Below are 18,415 nucleotides of genomic sequence, written 5' to 3' on the forward strand. Positions count from 1 at the left end.
TATATGTATCACATCTTCTTATCCATTCATCTACTGATGGATACTTAGGTTGCTTCCATATCTTGGCTATTGTAAATAGTGCAGCGATAAACATAGGGGTACATCTGTCTTTTTCAAACTGGAGTGCTGCATTCTTAGGGTAAATTCCTAGGAGTGGAATTCCTGGGTCAAATGGTATTTCTATTTTGAGCATTTTGAGGGACCTCCATACTGCTTTCCACAATGGTTGAACTAGTTTACATTACCACCAGCAGTGTAGGAGGGTTCCCCTTTCTCCACAATCTCACCAACATTTGTTGTTTGTCTTCTCGATGATGGTGATACTTACTGGTGTGAGGTGATATCTCATTGTGGTTTTAATTTGCATTTCTCTGATGACAAGCGATGTGGAGCATCTTTTCATGTGTCTGTTGGCCATCTGAATTTCTTCCTTAGAGAACTGTCTATTCAGCTCCTCTGCCCATTTTTAATTGGATTATTTGCTTTCTGTTTGTTGAGGTGTGTGAGCTCTTTATGTATTTTGGATGTCAAGCCTTTATCAGATCTGTCATTTATGAATATATTCTCCCATACTGTAGGATACCTTTTTGTTCTATTGATGGTGTCCTTTGCTGTACAGAAGCTTTTCAGTTTGATATATTCCCACATGTTCATTTTTGCTTTTGTTTCCCTTGCCCGGGGAGATATGTTCATGAAGAGGTCACTCATGCTTATGTCCGTTATATTTTTGCCTATGTTTTTTCTAAGAGTTTTATGGTTTTATGACTTACATTCAGGTCTTTGATCCATTTCGAATTTACTTTTGTGTATGGGGTTAGACAGTGATCCAGTTTCATTCTCCTACATGTAGCTGTCCACTTTTGCAGGCACCATCTGTTGAAGAGACTGTCGTATCCCCATTGTATGTCCATGGCTCCTTTATCGTATATTAATTAACCATATATGTTTGGGTTAATGTCTGGAGTCTCTATTCTGTTCCACTTGTCTGTGGCTCTGTTCTTGTGCCAGTACCAAATTGTCTTGATTATTGTGGCTTTGTAGTAGAGCTTGAAGTTGGGGAGCAGATCCCCCCCACTGTATTCTTCCTTCTCAGGATTGCTTTGGCTATTCGGGGTCTTTGGTGTTTCCACATGAATTTTTGAACTATTTTTTCCAGTTCGTTGAAGAATGCTGTTGGTAATTTGGTAGGGATTGCATCAAATCTGTATATTGCTTTGGGCAGGATGGCCATTTTGATGATATTAATTCTTCCTAGCCAGGAACATGGGATGAGTTTCCATTTGTTAGTGTCCTCTTTAATTTCTCTTAAGAGTGTCTTATAGCTTTCGGGGTATAGGTCTTTCACTTCCTTGGTTAGGTTTATTCCTAGGTATTTTATTCTTTTTGATGCAATTGTGAATGAAATTGTTTCCCTGATTTCTCTTTCTATTAGTTCATTGTTAGTATATAGGAAAGCCACAGATTTCTGTGTGTTGATTTTGTATCCTGCAACTTTGCTGTATTCCGATATCAGTTCTAGTAGTTTTGGGGTGGAGTCTTTAGGGTTTTTTATGTACAGTATCATGTCATCTGCAAATAGTGACAGTTTGACTTCTTCATTACCAATCTGGATTCCTTGTATTTCTTTGTTTTGTCTAATTGCCATGGCTAGGACCTCCAGTACTATGTTCAATAACAGTGGAGAGAGTGGGCATCCCTTTCTTGTTCCCGATCTCAGAGGAAATGCTTTCAGCTTCTCCCTGTTCAGTATGATGTTGGCTGTGGGTTTGTCATATATGGCCCTTATTATGTTGAGGTACTTGCCCTCTATACCCATTTTCTTGAGAGTTTTTATCATGAATGGATGTTGAATTTTGTCGAATGCTTTTTCAGCATTTATGGAGATGATCATGTGGTTTTTGTCCTTCTTTTTGTTTATATGGTGGATGATGTTGATGGATTTTTGAATGTTGTACCATCCTTCCATCCCTGGGATGAATCCCACTTGGTCATGGTGTATGATCCTTTTGATGTATTTTTGAATTCGGTTTGCTAATATTTTGTTGTGTATTTTTGCATCTACATTCATCAGGGACATTGGTCTATAGTTTTCTTTTTTGGTGGGGTCTTTGCCTGGTTTTGGTATTTGGGTGATGTTGGCTTCATAGAATGAGTTTGGGAGTATTCCCTCCTCTTCAATTTTTTGGAAAATTTTAAGGAGAATGCGTACTATGTCTTCTCTGTATGTCTGATAAAATGCCAAGGTAAATTCTTCTGGCCCAGGGGTTTTGCTCTTGGGTAGTTTTTTGATTACCACTTCAGTTTGGTTGCTGGTAATTGTACTGTTTAGATTTTCTGTTTCTTTCTGGGTCAGTCTTGGTAGGTTGTATTTTTCTAGGAAGTTGCCTGTTTCTCCTAGGTTTTCCAGCTTGTTAGCATATAGGTTTTCATAGTATTCTCTAAAAATTCTTTTGTATTTTTGTGGGGTCTGTTGTGATTTTTCCTTTCTCTTTTCTGATTCTGTTGATGTGTGTTGACTCTCTTCTTCTCTTAATAAGTCTGTCTAGAGGCCTATCTATTTTGTTTATTTTCTCGAAGAACCAGCTCTTGGGTTCATTGATTTTTTCTATTGTTTTGTTCTTCTCAATTTTATTTATTTCTTCTCTGATCTTTATTATGTTCCTCCTTCTGTTGACTTTAGGCCTCATTTGTTCTTCTTTTTCCAATTTCGATAATTGTATCTTTAGACTATTCATTGCGATTTTCCTTCCTTCTTTAAATATGCCTAGATTGCTATATACTTTCCTCTTAACACTACTTTCGCAGCGTCCCACAGAAGTTGGGGCTTTGTGTTGTTGTTGTCGTTTGTTTCCATATATTGCTGGATCTCTATTTTGATTTGTTCGTTGATCCATTGACTACTTAGGAGGATTTTTTAAGCCTCCATGTGTTTGTGAGCCTTTTTGCTTTCTTTGTACAGTTTATTTCTAGTTTTATACCTTTGTGGCCTGAGAAGTTGGTTGGTAGAATTTCAGTCTTTTGAATTTGCTGAGGCTCTTTTTGTGGCCTAGTATGTGGTCTATTCTGGAGAATATTCCATGTGCACTTGTGAAGAATGTCTATCCTGTTGCTTCTGGGTGTAGAGTTCTATAGATGTCTATTCGGTCCATCTGTTGTAGTGTGTTGTTCAGTGCCTCTGTGTCCTTACTTATTTTCTGTCTGGTGGATCTGTCCTTTGGAGTGAGTGGTGTGTTGAAGTCTCCTAAAATAAATGCATTGAATCCTATTTCCTCCTTTAATTCTGTTAGTATTTGTTTCATATATGTTGGTGCTCCTGTGTTGGGTGCATATGTATTTATAATGGTTATATCCTCTTGTTGGATTGACCCTTTATCATTATATAATATCCTTCTTTATCTCTTGTTACTTTCTTTGTTTTGAAGTCTATTTTGTCTGATACTAGTACTGCAACACCTGCTTTTTTAATCCTTGTTGTTTGCATGAAATATCTTTTTCCATCCCTTAACTTTTAGTCTGTGCAAGTCTTTGGGTTTGAGGTGGGTCTCTTATTAGCAGCATGTAGATAGGTCTTGCTTTTTTATCCATTCTATTACTCTGTGTCTTTTGATTGGTGCATTCAGTCCATTTACATTTAGGGTGATTATTGAAAGATATATACTTATTGCCATTGCACGCTTTAGATTCGTGGTTACCAAAGGTTCAAGGATAGCTTCTTTACTATCCTACTGTCTAATTTAACTTGCTTATTGAGCTATTATAAACAGAGTCTGATGATTCTTTATTTCTCTCCCTTCTTATTCCTCCTCCTCCATTCTTTGTATGTTAGGTGTTTTATTTTATGCTCCTTTGTGTTTCCTTTTACTGCTTGTGTGGGTAGTTGATTTTATGTTTTGCCTTTAGTTAGTATTTGGTTGGTCTGCTTTCTTTGCTGTGATTTTATTTTCTCTGGTGACATCTATTTATTCTTGGGAGTGTTCCCTTCTAGAGCAGTCCCTCTGAAATACCCTGTAGAGGTGGTTTGTGTGAGGCAAATTCCCTCAACTTTTGCTTGTCTGGGAATTGTTTAATCCCTCCTTCATATTTAAATGATAATCATGCTGGATACAGTATCCTTGGTTCAAGGCCCTTCTGTTTCATTGCATTAAATATATCATGCCATTCTCTTCTGGCCTGTAAGGTTTCTGTTGAGAAGTCTGATGATAGCCTGATGGGTTTTCCTTTGTAGGTGACCTTTTTCTCTCTCTGGCTGTCTTTAATACTCTGTCCTTGTCTTTGATATTTTCCATTTTAATTATTATGTGTCTTGGTGTTGTCCTCCTTGGGTCCTTTGTGTTGAGAGTTGTGTATGCTTCCATGTTCTGAGAGACTATTTCCTCCCCCAGTTTGGGGAAGTTTTCAGCAATTATTTCCTCAAAGAACACTTTCTATCCCTTTTTCTCTCTTCTCCTGGTACCCCTATAAGGTGGATATTGTTCCATTTCGATTGGCCACACAGTTCTCTTAATATTGTTTGATTCCTGGAGATCCTTTTATCTCTCTCTGCATCAGCTTCTCTGCGTTCCTGTTCTCTGATTTCTATTCCATTAATGGCCTCTTGCAGCTCGTCCATTCTGCTTTTAAGTCCTTCCAGAGATTGGTTATTTCTGTATTCTCCCTCCTTAGCTCTTGCATATTTCTCTGTAGTTCCATCAGCACAGTTAATGACCTTTACTTTGAATTCTTTTTCAGGTAGATTGGTTAAATCTATCACCCCAGGTTTCCTCTCAGGGGAGGATGGCTGGTTTATTCTGGTCTGGTTCAAATTCTTCTGCCTTTTTATGGTGATAGAGGTAGTCGTGGGCAGTTGGCACGTGTGTGTGTATGTGTGTCAGCTGGGAGAACCACGTCCAGTTCTACTTGCTCCTGGCCTTCCTTTCCTGGGAGAACAGTGACCCCTAGCGGCTTGTGCTGGGCAGTTGCACGCAGATGGGATCTGTGATTCTTGCCCGCCCACTGTGAAGGACGTTCTGCACGCAGCTGCTGTGGGCGTGGCTGGCCTCAGGCTGCTACTTCACTATGGCGGGGCCGCGCTGGAGGGGGAAAGGGCACGAGGCTTTTTATCACCGTGAGGGCCCCCCAAGCTGCGCTGGCGCCCAGGGGCTTAGGGCTCCTGGAGCTCCCGGTGATTCCCAGCTGCTGGGCTAAGGGTGCTGGGGCAATTCCATCCAACTATGGGGTCCCTGTCCCCCTAAGACTTTCAAAGGGCACTCACTTTTCTTTTGTCCCAGGGGCGCTGGCTGCGGGATCCCGCTCGCAGGTTTTACTGTCCCATTTCCCTAGTATCCAGCATCCCATGCACTGTGTGTCTGCGCTCCCAGTGTGGATGACCAGGGCTGGGTGTTTAGCAGTCCTGGCTCCCTCTCCCTCCCCGCTCCGAGTCCTCTCCTCCCGCCGGGAAGCTGGGGTTGGGGGCGCTCGCGTCCTGCCAGGCCGCGGCTTGTATCTTACCCCCTTTATGAGGTGCTGGGTTCTCGTAGGTGTTGATGTAGCCTGGCTGTTGTCCTGTATCCTCTGGTCTCTCTTTTAGGAATAATTGTATTTGTTGTATTTTCAAAAATATATGTTTTGGGGAGGAGATTTCCGCTGTCCTACTCATGCTGCCATCTTGGCTCCTCTAAATCTAACATATTTTTGGAGAAGACAATTTAACCTATAACTGAATTCATGGACATGTCAAAAGATGCATTCTTATGCAGATGTAAAATTACAATGGAGAACTTTTATACACACTAAATTGGTAAAATTTAAGAATCAGACATGCTAAGTGTCAAAGATGTTCAGCAGTAGAAATTCTCATCCATTGCTCGTTGCCATATACCTCAGTTTAGTTAGTAATGTGACCCATCAGCTCCATTCCCCTGTGTATACACTGCATTCCTAGAGGTGCTGTCTATGTGAACCAGGGGACACATAAGAGAAAGTACAAAAGAACATGGTTTTTGATCATGGAAAAGTAGAAACAATACAATTACCACCGATTATAAAATGATAGATAGTAGAGGTATATCAAACAATAAAACATTATCCAGCAATAAAAATTGGGCAAATTAAACAATGTATTATTAGCAATACACACAAAGGCCTGTCACAAAAATCACAAGAATGGTTAAAATTCTGGATTTTGTTAACTCTGAGAAGAGGATAGGGACACATGGGGCTTCTAAGGTCCTAAGATAATTTCTGTTTTATAACCTATTCATTGAATTAGTTTTTCTTACTCTTTGAAGTCTATATATTTACTGTGTATCTATGTATATATTTGTTACACCCTCAAAAAAAGAATTTGTCAAACTAGAAAGAAATTTATTGAAGTATTATGCGTAGAAAAGACCAGACAGAAATAGCCTTAAGTTCTCTGTTTTCCTTTTAGTTTTTTCTGTATTTCCCAGTTTTTGCTGCCTTTTTCCTGCTCTCAGATTGCAGTGTCTCACTAAATACTATAGAGAATTATACATACTATGCAAATACCAGGAAAAACTGGCTGTTCATGCTGTTTTTTCTTACTTTTGTATTAGAATATAACTAACATACAGTAAAGTACTCAAATCCAAAGTCCCTAGGTGTACAGCTTGATGAATGCTTTCCTGCATACATAGGTAACCCACATCAACATAGTATTTCCAGCAACCCACCAGGAAGGATTCTTTGTTCCCCCTTCTAAATGACTGATTACATACCCAAGCAAGCCACAATGCTGATCTCATAACACCTTTCATTAGTATTCAAACTTCCTGAACCTCATAGAAAAGGAAGCATGCAGTATTTCCCTTTTGTGTCTGACTTCCATCGTTCAACATTATGGTGCGCATCCATGTGGGTGCATGTATCATCAGTTTATACTTTTTATTAGTGTGTTGTGTTCTTCCTATTAATTCTTATTTTTAGAACTTCATTCTCTTTGCAATAAGAGTTTGCATTGTTAAACTGCTGCAAAGTTTTAAATTTAATTTTTACAATATCCTCTTCCTACAAAAAAATTAAGATCATATGAAGTTCCTTGTACCCTGTTGTGCATGTTTATGTAAGGGAAATGAGTGTTTCAAACTGAGATTTTTGTCTGTTTTTTACTTATTTTAGAAACATATTAAATTCATGTTGGATTAGTCTTTTCATCTTTGTTTCATAGCACTTGTGTGCTATGCAAGTGTATTCCAAAAATAGTGAACTTAGATCTTTCAAGTAGAAAAAATAGTATGTAACACAGTGTTATAGATGTTGTTATAGAGAGAGGCTTCATGAAGCCAATAATGAATTGCAGAAGAAGAGAGCCATTATTGAAGATCTCGAACCAAGATTTAGTATCAGCTGTGTTTTCCTAATTATCATAATTTTAAATGGGTTAGCCATGTATTACTCCAGTGATAATTTGTATAAAATTGTTTCTTTTAGAAATAAGCCCTATTACATATTCTGAAAATTAAAGAATTTGCCTTATTTACAGGAAGAATATATAATCATCTTTATGATAGTTCTAATTATAGTTGTGAATGTTTCCTTAACTGTAGATGCTAATGCTTATTTTACAAAATTACTTTCATTGCTGCCTGTGAGTCAGCGAACCTTTTAACTTCTGTTGATATTTACACATGTAGGCAGCTTGACTTCACTGACTCCTGTGTGGAGGTAGGAGTAGGACCTGGCTTGTACTTTTTTTATTGTAGTAAAATACCCAAGCCATAAAATGACCACTTCAGCCACGTGTGAGTGTGCAGTTCTTTGACAGTGAGCATGTTCACACTGCTGTACCACCACCAGCCACCTCCAGAGCTTCTCCTTTTCCCAAATTGAAACTCCCCATTTTCTCCTGTCCCCCACAGCCCATGGTAACCACTATACTACTTTATTTCTCTGTGATTTGAACTATTCTGAGTAACTCATGTAAATGGAATCATACAGTATCTGTCCTTCCATGTCTAACTTATTTCACCTGCATAAAGTCTTTCGTTTTCATGTAGTATGATGTCTCCTGTTGTAGCATGTATCAGAACTGAGGCTGAACGATATATATACCACATTTTGTTTATCTGTTCATCTGTCACTGGATACTTTTTAATTTGTGTACACCCACACTGGAGTTTTGTTTACATATAAGAAAACTTTTTTTATAACATATATACAAATATACTTTTTGAAAATAAAATTATATAGAAGAACAGACAAATCTCTCAAGGCTATTAACTATTATTTTAGCAGTTGAAATATTTTCAAAGTTGATACAATCTAAAAAAAATTTTTTTCTCTATCTCATCTGTATCCTTAAAAATTGAAGAATTACAGGAATCTTTATGGAAGAAAGAAGAGAAAATGAAGCAAATGGAAGAACGATATAAAAAATACTTAGAGAAAGCCAAAAGTGTGAGTGTACATTTGGGCATTTAGTCCACTTTCTGATCATGTTTCACTGACATCTCAAAATAGAGTGCATGTGCAGTGACTTCTCACACACACTGCTTTTAGGAAAAGGGGAAAAGAAAACTTTAGGCAAAGAACCCGAGCAGGAAATGGGTGATCAAAGTAGGTCACCCCACAGATTACCACTAATTACCCAATGAATTACCAAGAGGAAAATGTTTTTTATGTAGGAAGTAAGTGGCTGTCAGCACCTTAACTAATAATCAAAATTAGCTACAGTAATGGTAGAACAGTCAACATCTTGTGCCTTCTAATGGAATATATTGTCAATAAATCTTTTAGACCTAACTTTCAGTTCCCACAGAAAATGAGGTTACTGGAAGAAAGTTAAAAAAACACCTTCAAGAAATCATCAGATATACTATGCAGATGGACAGTGACTGTGAAGGGGTATGTGGGGGGGACTTGGTGAAGGGGGGAACCTAGTAAACACAATGTTCTTTCTGTAATTGTAGATTAATGATACCAAAATAAAAAAATAAAAAAATAAATCATCAGATAAATTCAGAATTTGGTATAAAAGTCACTGTTAGAAAAAAATTAAAATAGGCATTGGAATGTGGGGGAGCCCAAGAAGCTGTTCTAGTTTAAAAGAGTCCAAAGGAACCTAAGAACCAAATGCAGTACATTAATCTTTGGGTCCTGGATTGGGGGTAGAAGGGGCAGTTATGAAAGACATTTTCGAGATGTGGATTTGGACTGAATAGTGATGATTTTAGAATGGCCTGTTTTCTTATACACGATAACGATATTGTGATTATGTAGGAGAATGCCCTTAGTCTAGGAGATGTACATTGAAATACTTAAAGGTCACATGTTTATAAGTTCTGCAGATCGCTTTAAAATAGTTTGCCAAAGAAGCAAGTGGGTGTGTGTGGACAGCATTCACATGTGGCAGTGCAGCAATTGCTGAATCTGGGATGAAAGGAAATGGCTTTTACTGTTCTGCTCTTTCAAGCTTTTTTTTTTTTAAGGTATCATTGATATACAATCACATGAGCAGCATTGCATATGCTAGATTCTCCCCATTATCAGGTCCCCACCACATACCCCATTACAGTCACTGTCCGTCAGCGTAGTGAGATGCTCTAGAGTCGCTGCTTGTCTTTCAGGCTTTCTATAGGTTTGATTGTTTTTGACAGGACAAGTTACAGGCCTAAAAACAAACCCTTTCTCAGAAGACCTCTAGTTGGCCACTAGAAATACATCACATGCCCACGCCTGACTGAGCCACTGGGGGAGAGTGAGGTGGGCCGCACACACAGGCCTTGAAACCAGCTGTGCTCCTGGAGCGACAGCTGGCCAGAGGCGGAGAGCTCGCTGACCCAAGCCAGAGGACAGGGAAAGGGAGGCAGCTGTCAGTCATGCCGGCTTCAGTATTACTTATTAATTTTAAGCCAGAGCTACTTTGACAATTGATTCTTATACATGATTTTCAAAAAGTTTTACCCAAAGTTACAAAAATTCAATATTATTTCACACATTTAAAATTTTAAATGTCCCTATAAGATAGTTTTTGATTCTTGTAAGGCTTATCCTTTGATTTTTTTCTCTTTTAATAACTGCTGCCTTAAAGGTTACATTCTTTAAGTTTTGAGGCTTGTAAATTTTTTCTTTTATTGTTTTTGCAGGTTATCCGCACTTTAGATCCTAAACAGAATCAAGGAGCAGCACCAGAAATACAGGCTCTTAAAAATCAGCTCCAGGAACGGGACTGACTGTTCCATTCATTAGAGGTAGTTCACTTTACAGTATGATGACACTGGTTTTTTTATTGTTTTCTAGAAAGAAATACATTCCATGAATTTAGATAGTTAATTGCGAGTCTTTTATTGATATTGAATTGGTTTCTGTCTTTACTTGTTTACATGTGCTTGTTTTTTAGAAAGAATATGAGAAAATGAAGAGTCAAAGAGAGATGGAGGAGAAGTGTGTTGTTAGTGCCTGGTACAATATGGTAAGAAAACAGCACTTTAAAACATACTGCGAAGTTCCGTGAGTGTGTCATATTTGTTATGCTGCCTTTACTATAGAAGTAGTTCTACCAGATGAATCTGAAAGTAATTCTAACACACAAATTAACATTTGTGCAGCATTTACAAAACCTAAATGCTGATCTTAGGACTGAGAAGCGGATATGAGAACCGCTATAAACAGGGTTAGGACATTTTCAGCCCATCATTATCCCTAGAGGATAGAAAAATAAGGAACAGTTTAGAACCATTTTATTGTAGAGGAGAAGGACTTTCGTCCTATCTAATCACAGATGTGGTAGCTTTTGTTCTGTGGAACTGTTTCCATTGGTTTACAGGAGTGGTACTTATAAGGAGGTGGTTTAACTATCTCACAGGGCTTGGAAAATGCTCACATTGTTTGACCTAGAACAAACAAGTTTTTAATTGAGCTTTCCAATACAAAAAATACCCTAAGTGTATTGCAGGGGAAAAAAGATGTTCATCAACATTCTGGGCTTTAGTGAGACATTCTGGGTGTGAACAGCTGTGGATTTTAAAGGATGCTGTACTTTTTTCAGTATTTTTTCTTAGGCTTTTTGTTGTCTTTTCTTCTTTGCTCTTCCTTTGCATTTTTCTTCTTTTCATGTACTTCTTTGCATTTCTACCTTTTCAAGATGTTAGTTGCCTGAAACAGCAAATTGGACCAGATTCCTTCCACCATCTCCCTCTGACCCTGTAATTGTGTTATTGGCACAATGCCAGTGTTTCTCTTTCACATTTATAATTAATACTGTGTCTTAAAGGTTAGTGTTCTGTCTCCTAATGTGATTTGATTTTTGTGAAAAATTGATATGATTTTTCAACATGTCCACATTTATATTTGCCTTAGTTAAAACTACAAATTTAAGATTTTATCACAATTTAAAAAAACAACAGAAGGGTATCATAATGGGTTTAGAATACTATTGTTGTTAATAAATACAGGTTTCTTGAAAACTAAAATTTTTTAAACAGGACAAAACTATGTATTTCATAGTTCTCTGGGAACTAGTCCTGACTCCACCTATTCTGTCTTCTTTTTGTTCTCCTTACAGATTCTTGGTAGTGATCTGGGAGCTCTGCCCCTCAGTCCTTATTAGTGATTTCATATTCTTGGTGGATTTTTACACCTTCACATACCGTGTTTCTTAAGGAACCAAATTTACATATTCTGTGATGTGCTATTAAAGAAGAGTCCTAATTTTCAGGTCTAATTTCAGGGAGAGAAGGAATAACTCCAAGTAGATTCACACAAGTTAAGTTCCAGTAAGATAGCCAGCAGCAGCCTCATACATATATTCAGAAAGTTCTGCATCTCCGGCCACTGAAATGAAAGTGGAGATGACGAGAACTGGGGAAGTATGAGAACTGGGGAAGTACGAGAACTGGGGAAGTATTGCGTATCCCAGAGAATGGCCTTGTGATGGATGCTGCGGTCTTAAATGTGTGTGAAGAGTTTGAGTAAGTTGCTTAGAATGTGAAAATGAAAAATAGTAGATTTTAAATAAGATATAGTTGTTAATAAATGTAGCCAAATTAAAGATTACCAATAGATATCTGTCAGTTTTATTCAAATCCTTAAATGCTTTGATTTCAAAGTGAGTAAAAAACATGCTCTGCATTTTCTCATTGGGAAAATGGAGGGATTTGAATCATTGGGTATATATGATAGACTGAAATTCTATTAAAAATCTGAAACTATGACCAGCATTTACCCTAGAAGCTACCTAGTGATAGGAAATTCTCTCTTAGTCTTCTGTCCTCTGTGCCAGCTTGTCCAGCTCATTCTGGCAAAGCTGTGTGTCTTTTCACTTGGCTTGGCTGATCTACCTGACTCTCCCGTCTCCCAGTTGCCCATTCCTTCCTTTTTCCCTTGTTGCCGGATTCCACGTCCTCCCATCAGTTTACTCCTATTTCTACATCACTGGTGAGGTTAAACTGGTGATGATGCTTCTCTGGCCAGGATGCGGCACCACTTTCCTGACTCACTCATAGACTTGTCACTGCTGCTATTCCTCCATGTGTAGGGAGCGTGCCCCGAGAGGTGTCCTCCCTCGTGGGAAGGTGCTCCAGGCCCAGCAATTGCTCTTCTGCCTGCTGAGCTTGCAGGCCATCTACTCCCATCTTCAAGAAAACCCCTGCTCTCAGGTGGGCCCTCTGTTGTGGACTGTCAGGAACTTTCCTTAGTTTGAGAGTACAAGTCTGCCTGAAGTGAAGGAAAACAGCCTGTTGGTACGTATGACACCTAGTGTGGCTTTCCACCTTGCGAAGCAAGTGCATTTGTGTTTTCCCTTCTCAATAAGCCCTGAGATTTCCACAGCCTGGGATTTCCATTGTTGGAAAATCACTTTGTATATTTGATTTGAAGGGAAGTATGTGTGATTGCTTATGGATCATGTATTCCAAAATTCTGTCTCCATTACCTGTTGTTTTGACTGTTGGAAATTCAGAAAATTAAGCCTTAATTTCTTCAAATGAAGATTTGTACCTAACTGTTGAAACTAAAATGTCTCTTAAGAGATTTTAACCTATAATGAGCAGAATTAACATTTCCAATTGTGTCTTATGATGCAATATAATGAATGCTGCATGATGAAATTTTCTTTTGTAAGAGTATGTTCCACTACTATTTCACTGGTGACTTTTTTTTCTGTTATATAGGGAATGAATCTGCATAAAAAGGCGGCTGAAGACAGACTTGCTAGTACAGGGTCAGGGCAGTCATTTCTGGCCAGGCAGAGACAAGCCACCAGCACGAGAAGGTCTTACCCCGGCCATGTCCAGCCAGCCACAGCAAGGTAGACGGTCTTGCCGTCAGAATAAACACACCCTGCATTCAAAACATACTTCTGTTACATATAACAACATTTCAGGAAATTCAGCCAGCTTATTTTTTGTCTCTATTTTATGTTAATATTTAGTTGTTTCTCAGTTGAGGACTTTCTCTCTCCTGTATCTATGTTTTAGTTTCTTGGTCCTTTATTTTGTAGTCCTTTCAGTTCCTTTTAGTGTGCCAAAAATTTTCTAAATGCCCAATTAAAAGTGTTGTATACTAGTGTAGTACTTTTCTTTGTATGAAAATGTCCTTTCTTCAATGCTGTAGGCTTTGTAATGAATTAGATTTTCTGCCAATAATTGATACAGTTTATGTTCTTTATTGTGCCTCTGTGTCATCATGCTTTATAAGAATGTCTTTGTTTAAAGGGAATTAATCTTTTTATGATGTATTAATCTGTGTTTTTGATTATTTTCCAAATGCACTTCAAATAACTTGCATATTTACTATATAAAATGGTTGGCAAGTGCACTTTTTGCCAAGGTGACAATGGTGGCAGAGGTGCTCATCAGGTCTCACCTAAGGCACCACGTCAAAGTATTTAAAAGGAAAAATGAGTTTTCACATTCTTTTATAGGAAATTAAATTTGTCCAAAGATTTGGAAACTATTTTTAAAACATTATATACACAAAATTTCATTATTTCCTGCTATCTTGTTTGCTGGCAGAAGTGAATGCATTGGTTGAGTTACTTGGGGGGAATTACAGAAGAAAAAAAATCAGGCCGTGCAGTAATTTTTCTTGTTTTTTTTATATCACAGTAACTGCAGATCAAATTCTAGCAATGCGGCTGACATTTATAGTTTCAGTTGCCTTCCACAACTCAGAGATTTATTTTTCATATGCTTACAAGTCACAGGTAGCCTTACGTTGGGGGCAGTTTCCATGTTGATTGCTACTCTTCTGTTTTACTTATTCCTCAGCATAAACTCTTCTTTCTCAATAATTGCTTCATATCAGGTATTAAGATCAGTAAGTGACTTCTTGTATGTGATGTTAGTTTTTTTCTTAATTCTGTGTGCTAGTCCAATAATTTGCTACTGAATAGATTCTCTTGAGTATTTGGTTGACTCAAAGTGCTTAAGACTTGTTGATAGATTGTAAACCATGTTTATTTACATTAATGAATGGCTAATAATAATTGTAAAGCACTTTGACTACATGAGGTGCTATTTAAGTGCAAAATACTCATTTGAAAATGAAATGCCTCTGCCTGACTTTCCATACTGACTGAAGTGTTTGGTCCCAAATTCTATTTAAGTTCCTCTCCAGCCTTTTTCATAACACCATGTCCTATTTTTTTTAAAGCAAAAAGTTACTGTAATTAGATTGATTGGTTGGTTTTGGCTGTAGGTAGGTCACCTAGTAAGATTTTATTTCATGTACTTGCTATTTGGAAGTTCAGGTTTCATTTAGTTCTGTATATTAAACACAAACGAGGAACTTTAAATCAAGCTAAATGCAATTAAGAATTTTCAGAGACCATTTCCAAGTGTTTGATTTTAAATCATTACTACCTTTTTTATAAGAAAATTGACCTAAAAATTAGTGTCATTTGTCCTCAGAAACTGTACTTGAAGAAAGGTAAAAGAATATACACAGAAAAGACTCCATGCATTGTGCCAATTTTTTACATTAAGTTCAGAAGTCTGAGCGCAGTGTGAATGCTTCTGCCTGGTAAGACTGTAGAGCGGGAAGAATTAGTTGTGATGGAGAGAACCACATAGTAGAACGTGTTGTGGGGTTTCAGGAGGCTAAGCAGACCTAATCAACACAGGAAGTTTTGGTAATAAGAGAGTAAACTATTTAAGATAGTTCTTCCCCCTACCCCATTATTTCACAAATAGCATAAAGATTCAACTGTTTTAAAACAGGATGTGAACGCTAACCTTGGTCAAATTAATACTGGAAAATTAAACCCACAGAATAAGATAGATGAAAGCAAAAGCCTGTGAACTATTCGTTAAATGAATCAACCCCATGAGATGAGAGGTTTGACTTGCAGCTCACTGTATACTGCCCCGGGGCTGCCCTCCTACCCCGACCCCAACCCCTACCTAGACACATGTTTCTTGGAATAGGAGGGGAGGGTGCCAAGCGTTTAGAGAAAGTTTTACTTCTTACTTCTCTTCAGCATCTGTTGCATTCTATTATTTTTTGTTTACAAAAATAGTAACTTTTACTCTGCTGTACCTTCAAAATTTAGATATATTACTTCGATTGCACAGAAGAAATTACATTTCTAAATATTCTATGATTTTTTTTTTTTAAAGCAGGAATAAAACTTCACTATAACAGTGACAACTCTTGTTTCCCTTAACACAGCTTTGGATAGAATTTATACGTTTCTATTTCTCCAGTAATGATTAGTAATCTCTCATGAGGTTTATTATGATGTATAGTCTGTCCGGAAGTTAAAATACACTGCGTGCTTTATGGAGGTGTGAATTGTGCTGTGATGCATATTCACCAGCTCCTTGTACACAGTGGTTTCCTGGAGACACAATTCTCCAGAAAGGTGCAGCTAGTCCTGGCCTTGCTGTTAGTGTCCTTAGGCTGGGGTAAGCTGGTGTCCTGGCATCCAGATTCTTACAAACAAGAAGCTTATTTTCTGCTTTCCTTCTCACCAGAGAAAGAAAATACAAAGTAAGTAACTAAAGAATATTCAAGTATAACATTTATGTTTCATGCTGTGTATTTAAGAAGTTTGTAATGGGGAAAACCAGATATTGTAGTTTATCACATCTCAAAAGAGAATAAATACCACAATTGTAAATATCTTAAAAGAACGTGCCACAACTCAATCATATCTTTCTATCATTTGTCTAATTACTTGATAATAACCAAGAGAAAAAAGTCCCTAAATGAAGGACTCAAGTTCCAAAATTAATCAAGATCGAATTGTTTCTACTTGATAGCCCTAGTCTGGTAAAACTGGCTTAACAAGAAGGCTGAATTATATTAAGGATAATATTGTCATCTGTAATTTTGTTGAGGTTTAATTGTTTTGTTCATATAATGAAAAGCTCATTTGCACAAAATTAAACTGAATGTTGTCCAGTCAGAAACCTAAGCCTATCTATTTCATTAGTCTTCACAAAGGCGTGAAAATCCGTGCTGTGGAAATTGGTCAGCAGTAGGTGATAGTCAAGTGAGGGAGATGAGTTAGGCTGAAGAATAGGTGCATTTCGTTTACAAGCTACTTTACTCACTGCTCCTTTTCAGTAGCAGTTTTGTAACTAATGATATGAAATATTAAGTGTCTCTTGTTCTTGGACAGGCATTCATCTTTTGAAAGTAACACCATGCTAAAAACCTGAAAGTCATTTCCTAATGTAAGAATTGTCTTGAAACAAAAATCTAAATTTTAAAAATTACTTTAACTCAGTGTTTAATCTTCAACTGTCCAGATCTCAAGACTTCAGGAATGTTGGAATTATCCCCACCAGAACCTGAGATTTATCTGAGAAAGCACCCACCCCCCAGCTGGTGCACACCTAGCTAGTTTACAGCCCCACGGATGAAAATGCTTCTGATCCTAAAGTCAGAAAGTGCTTGTTTGGTATCTTGCTTTTCGCTAAAGGCAAAATAACAGCATTAGGAAAAAATGCTTTTTATTGTCTATCCATTAAACTATGGAAGAATATTTTAAGTTATTATCCATTTATTTTGAAGGGAGTCTTTGCCAAGAGGTGGCTGTTGAATTGATGTAGGACTGTACTTAGCAGTGAAGCCACCCCGGTACCCCAGAGTCAGATGAAGGCATGTCCTGAACCAAGAAAATGGGGTATCAGAATCCTTGAAAATAATTTTAACATGTTTTCTATTCTTCCCTTTTTACAAGTTAAAAGGGTTTTCCATTCAGTAGTGATAAACTTTTTCCTACAATCCCAGCTGTCAAAATGGCAGCCGAGGTCAATGGTTTTACAACCCAGTTTCCTTACATTTAGAAAGCAGTTTCAGAGCTTATTCTTTGTAACTCTAATGATTCAAATATTTTATACCATTAAGTTTTTATGTGAGGAAGGCTATTCTCCATGTATCTATCATCTAGTTTTTTACTTTCTATAAAGCATATTTAAATAACAATTGGTGTAAGTTCCTTTTATTGAGTTTTGAAAATGATTTATTGTCCAGTTTAAGCACAATAATTTTATTGTTCTAAAGTTTTGCAGTAAATGGCGTTCATTTACTCAGAAACCTAAATTACATAAAATAATTTACTACTGACACAGCTAATTTTACCCCTCCCTTCTCCCCCAAATCATGGAAGTATTAATACTTAGCTTCCTTTTTATAAAGTGAAGGGCAGCAAAAATGTGATGACTTCCATCTCTTTTAAATCACTGATTATGTTCTTGGGAAGTACATACTCATTATTTTGTTTTTAAACAGCCTTTAGTCAATCTAATTCACACATATTATCTTTATGAATATAAAGAATTGAGACAAAATGTTATCTTGAAATTTACGTGGATTATTTACAAGTATGCTTTGCAGATAACACTTGGATTGCACCTAAAATGATAGAGAAGGGACATGAGTTTATTTGAGAAACAAAAGACCTGAACCTAATTATGGCAAGTATGTGAGTTTTGGCAATTACATGATGTCCTTTAGTGTTTTCCTGTTTTCTAATATCTCCCAATAATATTCTCTAAGATAGGTTGGTATGCTGTATATATGGGAGCCTAGAAATCGGAGAAAGTACCAGAAGGCTGTTAAGGCAAATCCATTCCTACAGAATAAAGTGGATTCTTGGGGTAAGAAATGCCCTAATGCTAAATATCCAGGCAGATAGAAGTACAAATACAATTAAAACTTACACTCTCTTAATAACTGTTCCTGTAGTTTACATAAAATCTTCTAAATTTATTACATGATCATTCAGTAAAAGAAAAGTAGACAAAAATATAATTTACTTTCTAATCATCCTTCCCTACAGTGGTCATTAACTGAGCATACAATATTCACTGTATTGTCGCTGGAGGGGAAAGCATCTATTCCCATTCTGAAACTGTTAACCCATTACTAAATCTTGATGGTGAGTCAAGGCCATTAAGCATACTATGACTTGATGAACTGGGGAGAAATCTGGTGGTGGAAAATCACTACCAACTGACTTGACAGTTAC

General features: G+C 37.3%; 1 long non-coding RNA gene across 1 annotated transcript; it reads left to right on the forward strand.

Moving 5' to 3' along the window:
* The first annotated feature begins 8,292 nt into the window (after positions 1-8,292).
* LOC130684435 (uncharacterized) lies at positions 8,293-14,505 on the forward strand. Its single transcript, XR_008998716.1, has 4 exons — positions 8,293-8,394; positions 10,083-10,187; positions 10,337-10,408; positions 13,107-14,505. It is a non-coding gene; the product is annotated as an uncharacterized LOC130684435 (long non-coding RNA).
* The last annotated feature ends 3,910 nt before the right edge of the window (positions 14,506-18,415 follow it).

The sequence above is a fragment of the Manis pentadactyla genome, chromosome 7, assembly GCF_030020395.1.
Source record: "Manis pentadactyla isolate mManPen7 chromosome 7, mManPen7.hap1, whole genome shotgun sequence".
In the NCBI taxonomy this organism is placed as follows: domain Eukaryota; kingdom Metazoa; phylum Chordata; class Mammalia; order Pholidota; family Manidae; genus Manis; species Manis pentadactyla.